The sequence below is a fragment of the Meleagris gallopavo genome, chromosome Z (genome assembly GCF_905368555.1).
Source record: "Meleagris gallopavo chromosome Z, MGAL_WU_HG_1.1, whole genome shotgun sequence".
NCBI classification, from domain to species: Eukaryota; Metazoa; Chordata; class Aves; order Galliformes; family Phasianidae; genus Meleagris; species Meleagris gallopavo.
The window spans coordinates 46,371,651-46,384,908 of record NC_139435.1 but is presented as its reverse complement, the minus strand read 5'-3'; the positions used below and the strand labels follow the sequence as shown (position 1 = coordinate 46,384,908).

Below are 13,258 nucleotides of genomic sequence, written 5' to 3'. Positions count from 1 at the left end.
ATTGACAGACTGCCAAGTAGTGAGAAGAGATAACAACACAGTCATAAAAATTAGTTTAGAAGCACCCCAAGAGATGCAAACACATAGTGCTTATGCTATTCCAGAGATTAACTATTTCTAATTAAATGGCAATCCATTAGCTTGGGAGTATTTAAAGAAAAGAAGACATACCGAAGAAGAATGCTGCTAAACAGATTAACATATTTGAAATGGCATTGGGTTATATAAACTCAGAGAGCTAAAACATCAAATGAATAGGGAGTCACTTTATAGTGGCTTGTTAAAAGAAGTCAAGGTCTCCAGAGTGCCAAAGGCGAAAAGGTAAGAAAAGTGAAGAAAGAAAGGAAGATAGCAATGAAGGATAGAATGCTAACTGTTTACAACACTAACCTACAACTTGGGAGCAATATAAGTAATTAGGATGTGGTGAAGAATAATAAATGAAAGGACTCAGAACAAAGACGAAAGTAAAGTGTGAGATGAGTAGACTAGTTAAGGATAGCACTGAAAAGAGGAAAATCAAAAGGGAACTTTCAATATAAGATAATAGCAGAATAGAAAAAAAGCATGACTGAGATGAGGAAGGCCATGTTGAAACAGAAAGGAAGAGCTTTGGGATGCGTAAGACTTAATTAAACGCATCTGAGAAACTTGTCTTCAAATTTGCATGGAAAATACTTCAATAAAAGAGTCAATTGCAAGAGGAAAAAATACATGGGTGCTCACCTGTCCCTTTTTATTTTAAGTAAGGATGAAAGAAGAGCACCTTGTATTCCCCTCATGGAATGGATTTAAGCATGTACGTTTTGTAGAGAGACATTTGAGGTATATGTGAATGCATTGTCCATGGACTTGTGGCTGTGCATTAATAATCATTCCTATTGCAACCAATGGAGGACCTCGTAAAGACAGACCTTCCTTCACATTTTTAACGCTACTATAGATTTTGGTGACAGCCCATATCCATGAATTGGCCAAACTAATTAGACGCATTAGCTGAAAATGATTTTCAGTAGTTGGACAGAATCCTACAAGTTATGTATTCACATCTTCTGGAATCCCTGCAACTTCGGGTGACACAGCAGAGCTGTGTTTGTATAAAAGCTTGTTTGCTTTTATATTCATTTAAGTGGTTTGTGTGTAACTACTTCTAACTTTTTTTACTGCACCCTGTATCAGTGTTTTGGTTATTTCTCCACCTAATTCTCTGTTCAGTAGAGCTCACACAAAAATTTACAATGAATGAGTTAATATTCCTAAGCATTCTTAATCTTCTTGAATGCACCCATTCTCCGTAAAATTTTTACACAATTGTTATTAAAAATACTTTCACCAAGGCTTTGTAATGTATGTCTAAAACTTAAATAATTTACTTAACTGTGGCTGGTTGAATGAGCTGCACCTAATATTCAGTGATTGTTTGTATTACTATTGTTTTCACTGTTTCAAGGTTTTTTGACATCCAAAAAATGTACCGCAATTATTTGTACAGTAATAGCTATAGTAGTGTAACTTTCTGTATGAAAACTCTTAATAGAAACACTGGTGATCTTTTCGTGTTAGTTATGCCGTGCTGTTAGCAGTAAGAGTGTATGTGTGGGAGCTGCACTGTTACAGCAGCACAGATTGTTATTCCCACACAGACAAATCAAAAGCTGGAAATATACAGATAAACAGTACCGGAATGTTTTTGTTCTCTGAATTGGACAGATGAGCAAATGCCTCTGGCATATATTCTACATGGTAGATTTACAGTGTGAGGCAAAACACATATTTATAAACATTTGTGCAAACAAATTCCAGCTTCTTAGAAATTATGTTACAATGGAGCATGACTAAATACCTGCAAAAACACACTGGCTTAATGTAATAGAAACACTTCTTGTTATTTAATCTGGTTGTAGGACACAGATACTTCACATCATTAGATTCTTCATGAATTATTTTTGAAATAATTAATTTCTTTAGAAAAACTGTGATGAATTTGAAGGTTTTTGTGGGATTTCATTTGACTGGAATTTTCCAAATGCAGAATCATGTTTTTTCCTATTCAGATAAGAATTTCCACTTTAAAAAATCTGACCTTGTGAAAACAATTCTGATCTCTTCTTTGAGAAATAAGCTTTAGGTCTTAAGCTTTTCTTCTAGATACTACCAGAGTATAATCCAAGTGTCTATATTCATGAAATGTCACTAAATAAAATAGGCTATATAAAAGCATAGAAGTTAATTCTTAGAAATTCTGTAAGATAGTAAAAATCATTATCTGCAAAGTTGTACGTATCTTATTTTGAATCAACCTCAGCAAAGCATTTCAGTGCATAGTATCTGAGTAGTCCTTTTAACTGTCAGTGCATAGTAAACCGACTGTCTTTGCAAGGTTCATTTAGGCTCACAAGTTTGCCAGAGCATAAAGCAGCTGTAGCGAAAGTACAACCCAGAGGTGTCAGTGAAATGCGCTATCTTATTCTTAACGAAAACAAAATCAAAAGCAGCCAGCTGCATTAAGAGGAGGCATATAGTTTTATGTGTAGTAATATGCTTGGGAAAATGAAGTTAAACTCATGTTATAAAAATATTACTCATGCAGCTTTTCCTAAGAAAAATTTTATGAGTAAAATGTAATTGTTCTTTAACTGAATAGTATTTATATCTTCAAATTTAATAAGCAATACTTGTTCATCAGATGCTTTTAATTTATAGCTTCTATTGATTTTGTTTTAATATATGACTGGACGACATTGTTTTGAATATAAAAGATTAATGAATTCTTACGTGATTGTTCCAATACAACTTAGTTCTCAGATTGTATTGATTTTTACAAAGCCTCATGCTCTGCTTAAAACAGATATTCCTTCCTTCTGGTAGGAAGGCAGTTATTGTTTGAAAGATGCAGTGGTGCAGTGATGAAAAATAAGTAGAAACTGTAACCAAAGCCCCATCTATCACCTGGAGTCTTCCACTTACGTTTCTGGGGGATGTGTTCATCTTGAAAGGAACATGTGCTTTTATGGGCAGGAAGCAGAGTTTTTGCAGCTACCAGATTTTGTTCTTTTCCCAGAACAGCAGTACACATCATTCAGTTCATAATATGTATCTGAGCACCATGTAATAAATCTCTGAATTCCAGTGCTGATCTGGTATTGTCACAGGGAGGTTAGCAAGCACTTCCATCTGCAAGGCACAGAAGTTTCTCAGAGTTCAGAATCATTGGAAGTACCTTAGAACTGCTGCCTAAACACTCTGTGATAAAAGTCTGTGTTAAACTATAGCAGTTGCAGGAATGGAAAGATGAAAAGATTAATTAGAGGGTAGCACATAACGTATTACTAGTTTTCCAAAACATGCCTTTACTTGGCAACTCTGCCCACAGCAGAGGGTTGGAGCTAGATGGTCTTTATGGCCCCTTTCAACCCAAGCCATTCTATAATTCTGTAATTCTGTGATTCATAAAAAAACAAGCTGTAGGATAAATTGCAACTCATAAACTGCTTTTATGAAAATTATAAACTTTGTAGGAACATTTTATGATCACTATAAGCTTTTAATGGAACAGTGATTGGAATCAGGGCTAGATTTTTTTTTTTTTTTTTTTTTTTTTTCTGTTTAATCAATGGGAAAGATAGTACTATTTCCCTTACTCTGCTCTTGGGGTAGTGTTTCATTTCTCTGACAATGCATCCCTTGTCTCCCCAAATAATCTCAAAGAAGTTAAGTTTCTAAAATTGTAATTTGACTGTTGTAGCCCCTAACGTGAATTTGAGTAATGCTGTGGGTGAATACATGCCCCGTATGTCTCTAAAAATGATATTTCTCAGAGTTTCAATTCAGTGTCAGAATGTTTCAATCCAAACAGTGAACTGCAATTACAGATCATTGAACATACTCCTTGTAAGATGAACCATGCTTATATTTTGCATGGTGTTTAACAAAAGCAGGAACAAGGAGTTTTTAAAACAATCCTGACTGTTTTTCTTAAAGTGATTCTGCTTTAGCATTGATCCAGATCTTTTTATTCCATTCTACCTAAATATTTTTGATTTTTAATTATCATAGACATTTGAACACTCTCTTTTGAGCTAGTTCTACAGATCTGTTCAAGTTATTTTGCGTTTTTGATCAGTTGAACAGTTTTACTGTCACAGAAGCTCATGCATCCTGTGAAAGCAAACTAGGAAAGCCTTGTCTCTTGCAGATTTTTTTTCTTCTATTTTTGCATCTCAGAAATGTTTTCCATGACTTAATAATATATTCCTTCCTTTCATAAAGGAGTCTGGAATTGCTTCTACAGACATTAAAGAGTAATTTTTCCAAGACAAGATGAAAGGTAGTGCAGCTCAACATGCCTCACATTGTTCACTTATATTTACACTATGCCTTTGAATGAAATAATAAATATCTACCCTTTTGACATAATAAGTGAATACATTCCTTGATTTCGTTGTCATTGGTTTAAGTCTTCTGTTATAGGTTACTGGCATTTGAGTGTTTATATTCTATTTATATAAAATATGCAAATGGTTTTAGTGCTTCATGACAATATAAGTGATTTTACAATATAAATTTATTACTGTTTTAATGAAATTTTGGTGTTGAAGAGATAGCAGACTCAGTACATGACAGTAATTTCTTCTTCAAACACATTAGTAAAAAGACATCCGTACAACAGTTCCAACAGTTCCATGGCACAGTATATACATGCAGACATTTCCATAGTATGTCTGTGTGCAATTACTATATGCAGTCTTTTTTTTTTTTTTTTCCCAATGTAAAGTAGCATTGTTACTCACCAATTCTCTGGTGTTTAATCTGTTAACTTCTATAGAATTTCAACTTATACAAAACTTATTTTAACATTTTAGAAAGACAAAAACATTTTTGAGAAGCAGAGTTTGAAAATGCAATGGAAAATGGAGAAAGAGACATGTTGAGAAAAGACTCATAAGGATTGGAATAAAAAACTGCAACAGGAAGCATTCCAGGAAAGAAAAAAAAAAAGTTATCTGGAGATAGAACTTCTCAGGAAGTAATAAAAAAAAACAGTAATAGAAAGCATCTAACAAATTAAATTCTTTTGTGTTATGATCCAAAAAGCAGGTAACTACTTGACCCAGCAGTATATAGAGATTGCAGCAGTCACTAGCAAGACCACTATGATCAATCAGGTAGATCAACATAAATAGATAGATAGACTAGATAAATAGATAAAAAACTATTCCAGATATTATCAGGAAACAAGTGTACATATATATTTTTTTTTATGTATGAATGTATATGTAAGTACAAACATACATGCAAATGTATATATGTAATGGATATTAAGAGTATAGAACCTATTATTAGTAGCATTAGTTACAAATAGTAGAAAGGTAATCTGAGGTCAGAAAATCAGATACGATTTGAGGATTATTATGGGCTTATCAAACTCTTCAGTGATTCTATGGTAGTGAAAATACTTTAAAAATACAAATTTACTGATACTGTAAGAGAAATTAGATTTATCACAGAATCATAGAATAGCTTAGATTGGAAGAGACCTTGGAGATCATCTAGTTTCAACCCTGCTGCTGCAGGTAGGGTTGTCCTCCACCAGATCAGGGCCCCATCTAACACAACCTTGATTGCCTCCAGGGCCAAGGCATCCACAGCATCTCTGGATGGCCTATGCCTGCATCTCACCACCCTCTGAGGAAAAAATTTCTACCTAACACCTAATTTAAATCTCCTGTTCTTTAATTTAAAGCCATTCTTCCTTGTCCTATCGCTACCAGACTATGTAAAATGTCAGTCTCTCTTCTGCGTATATGCTCCCTTTAAATTTACCTGGAGCCTTCTCCAAGTTAAACAAGCACAATTCCATAACCTCTGATCATCTTTGCAGCTCTCCTCTGGAGTGCTTTCCAACAGATGCACACCTTTTTCAAGTTGGGGGCCCCAGGCCTGGAAGCAGTACTGCATGTGGAGCTTCAGAGAGGCAGAGGAGAGGGGAAAAATGACCTTCTTCACCCTGCTGGCCACTCCTCATTTGGTTCAGCCCAGGATACAGTTGATCTTCTGGGCTGCAAGTCTACACTGCTGCTCAATTCTAGTGTTTTGTCCTCCAAACTCTTTCACTGCTCGCAGTGAGTTCTTCTCCCGGTCTGTATGCATCACCCTCACTCAAGCATAACACCCTGCACTTGGCCTAGTTGAACCTCATTAAGCTCACATGGGCCTACTTCTCAAGCCTTGCTCAAATCCATCTGAATGGCATGTCTTCATTCTATTGTATTAAATGCACCACTCAGCTTAATGTCATCAGCAAACTTACTGAAGGTGCTCTCTATCCTAATATCTACGTCATTGATAAAGATGTTGAAGAGCACCAGTTCCAAGATGGACCTCTGGGGAACACCACTCATGACAGTCCTCTGCCTGGACATAGATGTATTGACTATGACTGTGACCATCCAACCAATTCTTTATCTACTGAATAGTCCACCTTCAAATCCATATTTGTCCAGTTTAGAGATGAGATGTGGAATGGAACCATGTCAAAAGCCTTGCACAAGTCCTGATAGATGGTAACAGTTGCCTTTCCTTTGTCCATTGATGCTGTCAATCTATCACAAAATGCCACCAGATCTGCCCTTGGTGAAAACATACTGGCTCTCTCAGATCACCTCTTCATCTCATATATGCCTTAACACATCTTCCAGGAGGATCTGCTCCATGATCTTCCCAGCCACAGAGGTGAGGTTCACCAGCCTGTAGTTCCCTGGTTATCCTTTCTCCCTTTCTTAAAATTGGGAGTGATGTTTCCCCTTTTTCCAGTCATTTGAATGGAGGACTTGGGACTTCACTTGACAGCCATGACTTCTTGAAGTATGACAGAGAGCACCTTCACAGCCACATCAACATTGTTTGCTTTACTACCCTGGGATATGTCATCTGGCTCCATAGACTTGTACACATTCAAGTCTAATGAATCAGTCTCTGACTTGCTTTGTTTTTACAGAGGGAAGGATGTTGTTTCCACGTAGACGTTCATGAGAGAATGCCTGACTGCCAGGGAAGACTGAGGCAAAGAACTCTTTGAGTACCTCAACATTGTCCATTGTCTGTCGTAGACAGTTCTCCCTTCTCATTTATCAGAAGATGTAAACTCTGCTTTGCCGTTGTCTTCTGACCAATGTACTTGTAAACCTTACAATAGGTTATTCTTATCAATACTATACTTACGACAAATTAAATGAATACATATATATCCATAGAATTATCAGTACCAAATCAAAGAGATCTCAGAAAGAAACAGTGGCAGTTAAGGAAAGCAATATCCAAAGAGACCAAATGTCAAAACATTTCTTATTGTGGTCAAATTACCTTTGTAACTACTCCCGTCATTTTGTTCAGTGTAGCATCTTACTCTGTAAGCATAGTGTTAAGCAATGAATCTGAAATCTATATTGCCTCAAAACAGTGTACTTTTTTTTTTTTTTCCCCCCCCTTTGTTGCATTGGTGTTTCTCTGGCAGTTAAAACAGGTGCTTTGTCTCTTCTCTGGATAAAATACATTTAGTATGAAAATATGAATTTACCCTCCAGTAAAAATAGATTAGAACTAGGGACTAGAGAAACATAGGAATTTTGGTAATTTTATGTGTATGGCTTTAAGTTACCAAAAAATGGTAATTCGCTTTTGAAACTCTTTTTCAGTATAAACTCCTCTTTATTTGAGTGCATGTAGGGGTTTGGGTTTTTTTCTTTATATGTTTGTTTGTTACAAGTCACCGTGACATATTATTTCTGGGGATTCAGTCCAAAATGATTCTTCATCAATCTGTTTGAGCCAGGCAAGCCTTGTAAAGCAGATTATAGCACCATGGCATGTTGACCTAAGGTATGCCTTGGAGCCTGTATGCAGGATAAGAAATTATAGATCAGTCAATGATTTTGGAAAAGTAAAAGAATGATGGAACATAAAAATTAAAAGTCTTAATAAATTATTTTAAATGGTAGTTATTTCAATACTTACTTATTAGACATCTCATAACAGAACCTGAGTTGGATCCTTTTGGATTTGTGGAAATAGAATAGGGGAAATAAAGCAGGCATGTCCAACTCACAGGCCTCAGGCTGTGTGCAGCCTGGCACCATTCACTCTGCAGCCCTCTCTGCCTTGCACCATCATGGCAGCAGCTCTGCCCCACAGAGAGTCCCAACTCAGCCACAGGCACACACCCATCACCACCCTCACTGTAAAAGATTTTTCCTTACGTATAACGTAAGTCTACCCTTTCAGCTTATATCTATTAACTATGTTATATATTTTATGTGCAGTCCAAAATGATTCTTCATCAATCTGTTTGAGCCAGGCAAGCCAAACGGCCAAACATCCAGGGAATAAAGCAACATATTTAATGCATGTTTGCCAGGCACAGTTGCTAAGCATTTCTAATCTGTACATTTGAAACAAATACGGAATGCTTTATCAGATTTCCAGTGAACTTACTGAATCCCCAGAAATAATATGTCACGGTGACTTGTAACAAACAAACATATAAAGAAAAAAACCCAAACCCCTACATGCACTCAAATAAAGAGGAGTTTATACTGAAAAAGAGTTTCAAAAGCGAATTACCATTTTTTGGTAACTTAAAGCCATACACATAAAATTACCAAAATTCCTATGTTTCTCTAGTCCCTAGTTCTAATCTATTTTTACTGGAGGGTAAATTCATATTTTCATACTAAATGTATTTTTATTTCCTTTAGCTAATTGTGGTGGATGGTGAAAAATTTCTACTTAGCAACATCTTCTATGGGATAGCTTTATGGTAGATAGTTCGGCATATTAAGTATGTCTTTTGCTTGAACACAGAAATAATGTAGTCATTTTTTCAGTGGCTTTCCTTGCTCCATACCAATGAATGCTTTTACTTTTTAATGCTGTAAAGCATGTTCATCAAAGAATAGAAGAGAGGTCAGTGGGTTAAAATACTGGCAAAATGTCATTAATTTTTAGACAACTGTGTTGAGACTACAAGTGAAAAAGATTTGAGATCTTTCTTAGAATGATATTCCCACACGAATTATAATTATGCTCATGTCTCTGTAGGCTAACTGTGCATTTGTTTGTCTTACAAATATTTGACTGACTGTGTCTGTGCAATTGGATTTCACAAGGGACATCTCTTCTTGAAAATAATGCTCTAATGATAATCTTCTATTGATTGCAAAAATTTGAAACTGTAATTCCTTTGATGATAATCAGAAAAGGAAAAACAAAATACACTTGTGCCCATAATTTACTGAAACTTGCCAGACAGTCGGTGATATATTTAATCTGCTTACTCACTTACCATCAAATGCACCATCAGATGCATCTAGCTTATTTGTGAGGACTTTAATTTACACACACTGTACAGCAGAGTCTAGAGCACTGTACTGTTGAGACAGCTTGCTCTCAGGCTGTATTCTGGGGCACAGTAATTCTGCTGCGATATGCAGAGCTATCTGTTTTGAACATTTTGAAGAGGAAAACTATATTTCTGTATTATTCTACAGGAAGGGATTTGCCAGCTCCCCAGGGTCTTTCAGGGAGATTTACTCTCTTGTTTGACACACTTATAAAAATTCCTTTTCTCTCTCTTCTTGAACTATATACTTTCTTTTTCAATGCCTGAAGCTAACTGGTTAATTATTTTTTCATATATCCCAATCAAAACATAGAGGAATTCAGAACATTATGTAAAGATCATTTTGAACCCTATTCTGATGGAAATTGGGCTTCTGCATTAAAAATAGCCCTGAATGCCAGGTGGAACTTAAGACAGTAAGTAGGCTGGGACATTTAAAATGTGGAAATCTTGCTCAAGTCAAGAACAGAAATTAAGTAATATTTTCACTCTATCCCTTAGTGAATGTTTGTCCATACATCTTAAAAACAACTTTTTTTGGCAAAATACCTCATTTCTTTTCAAGATTAGACAAAAACAAACAAACAAAACCCCACAAACAACAATAACAACAAAGCCAAAACAAACAAGCAAACAAACAAACCAGAGCTTGGATGTTGGGGTCTACCTGCAGCACTGTCAGTTGCTTGGGAAACTCATACATGCATGTTTTTCTGTAATCTGCATAATTGTAGAGAATGGCATAATGCCCAGATACAAGTGGAACATCATATACTATCCCCTAAGCTTACTACTGCTTTTTGCTGTAACAAATTTGTCTGCGTTGCTTACCACTTTCTTGAATTTTGAGATGGAAGTTCTCCATCTGCCAAAGGCTGAACTCATCTCAGGTTCTTTCCCTATTTCTTGCACAGAAATTAAGGAAGGACAGCATGTTCTGCTGCACAGATTGATTGTTACAGTTTTTCTACTCCAAAATAAATCTTCTCTGATGTCCTGGAGAATTTCAGTGTGGTGTCAGAGAGTGCTTTTTTACTGTGGTGGAGAAGTCCACAGGGTTATTCAGGATGTTCACACGCCATCAGCAGAGAAAACTCCTAACCTGTAGAAGACAGTGGAGAAGTCCAGCTCATGGAAACCATCACTGCATATGCTCACTGTGGGTGGGTGTGATCAAGTCTGCCATACTAACACCCAGCGTGTCTATGGAGCATTGAGAGCAAGGTGAGAACAGATGGAGATGACACCCTTGGAGGGAAGTGCAGAACCTTAGTAAGGCTCCAGGGCTGTCAGCATGCTGCATCCTATCAAGATTGTTCTTACAGGGAGTCTTAGAAGTGGAGGTGAGGCATAGGAGAAAACATGGCAGGAGGCTGACCATAATAGGGAACAGATTGTAAGTACAAGGAGATGAAATCATCCCCTGTTAACGGACAGATTTTCATTTAAGAAGTAGATGGAAACTGAGACAATAAATTGCTGTCAGGGAAGGGTGCTGGCAGGCTACAATGAGATTAATGAGTTATGCAGAAGCACAGAGTGAACGAGTCTGAATAGGGGCATTTGATGGGTTGAATGCAGGCAGACGATGTACATTGGTCTGGCTGCTGTTGAAAGGGATACAGTTGAAAGTAGGCTATTCCCTAATGCCGCTTCTCTCACACAGCTACTGTTCTTTCAATTAGTTCCTTGATCTGCCACGTAGTATCAGGCCTGTTTTGGTTGGGAAGAGGAACTTTGTGGAAACATGTAGCCAAAGCTAGAATGAAAGAAAGGGGGGAAAAAACAAACAAACAAACAAAAAAAACCCTTAAAATCACCAGTCTCTTTAGTGAGAGTTTGTAATTAAATTGGATTAAAGCAATCAGGAAATCCAAGACAGGAATCAGGCATGTAGGAAGGGAAAAGCAGTAAATGCAACTGAAAGCAAAATAAACATTAGTACTGGGTGACTGAGGGTTTGGAAGCAGATTAACAAGACTGATGCAAGGGACCCTACAAAAATAGGATTGAAAGAGGGTTATTTTCTTCATATTCTGGTTTTAAATTGTGTCTTATGTCCATCTTTAGAGCACTGAATTGGCTGTGGAAACATAAAGAGTGTTGGAGAAGAAATTTTACTCATTTTCTGTTCAGCGCAGATTTAAGTGCTTTGCAGTTACTGAAGCTTTGTATTACACAGTCAGCCTGGAGGATAAAAGAAGTACTGAATAATGACCCATTTGCAATGACTGGCCCTATAGAAAGATAGTACATGATAACAGTGTGAAGAACTTGAAGTAAGTGAGCTCTTAAAGAATCTAAATAAATTTTGCACAGACCCTTTCTGATCGATATTGTAACCCAAATAACATTCATAAGTGTAAGGTTTTAGTGGTGTCATGTACATTTAGAGGTGCCAGTTCTTGCATACATATGAATTCCTTGCTGTTGGCAGATATGCATTTAACACTAAATTGTACCACGACTCTTCAGTCAAATGTCTTCTTTTGGAAACAGTGTAGACAGACATCATCACATCCTGATTTTCTCCACAAGAGTGAGGAGTCCAATACTGGCCAATTTTGCAGTCAAAGAGGATAAGTATGATCTTACAGAGAACAAGTTATCCCTGTAGTAAAAGCAGAGATAGCAGTTATCCCATTTTTCTATTAAGCATGTGAGAAAAAAGCTCTGAAATTAAATAGTCTCCTTTACAGTTTCTACAGGAAAGACCCCCATATATGTGTTGAACTTGTACAGCCCAATATGATGGTGTCTGTGTACATATCACACACTTCCTAATTTTTTCCTGAGTTTTTAGACTTGGCATATGCTAGAGTTGTTGATTTGTTATGTTCTTTTGTTTTCTTTCATACTTATTATACTTCCTCCTGGCATGTTTATTTAATGCCTTGATCATTCTGTGCTTCACAGATATTGAGCCTACAAAAGCTACTTCCAAGTAGCAATCTGTAACACTGACATTGCTACAGTACACCAGCATCATCTTAGAAAGAAGAGTATAACTAAAAAGAAGTAGTGATAAAGTGCTTATTTGACAATATCTTAAGAACAAAAACTACAGAAACTATAAATATATCCCTTTGTGTTGTTACTATTCCTCTGTGTGTTATACTTACAGCCAAGGAAAACTCTTTGTGATGAGAATAAGTTCAATCATGTATTGTTGTATATTTGTTTATAGTATCTAATTTCACCTATCATTTCATTTCTCTCTTAAATATATTTTTTATCTATTACGTATAGTTTAGTCTTGCACTACTGAAAAGTTTTAATTCAGAATCCTTTCTCTACCATTTTGGTATGAGTATATCGTTTTATGTAGGGATTAATTTACAGATCTGCCTGGGCTTAGGCAGGTTGGATAGTGACTTTAGTGGGATGAAGTACTAACGAAAGCTCTGTGGCACATGACAAAATAGTGGAGAGCATGTCAGAACCAAATAGATGCAATGCTTTTGTTAATTTCAGGCTCCTTTGCAACCAATTTTATAATCAGATAAATATGTTATATTTTGTGTCAGAGATGTATAGGTTGCATTATGTGAAGTAGGAGTTTGTGTAATGATGGGAAGGATAGAATGAGGAAAGGCTTGTAGATCTATGTGGCATATTTCGTTGAATGAGCTGGGGTGATCAGGTTAGATAGATGGGTATTCAGATGTGAGATTCAAGTCTGAAAAAGCATTACTGTATTGAACATGGTCATGGATATGCGTAATGTCATTATAGTGCTGAGCGTTTGTCATGCATCAAAGCCCAGGAAATATTTAAATTGCTGAACAATGTAACTGCAAATGGAATTAAGTGTCCTGAAGGACCAAGAGCTGTATTTAAAACTGAGTTTAATTTTGAATT

The 13,258-nt window shown here is 36.4% G+C and overlaps 1 protein-coding gene across 2 annotated transcripts in view; it reads left to right on the top strand.

The window, feature by feature from the left end:
- EDIL3 (EGF like and discoidin domains 3) overlaps nt 1–13,258 on the top strand; it is a 272,911-nt gene that overhangs the window by 114,819 nt on the left and 144,834 nt on the right. The window lies entirely within an intron of this gene.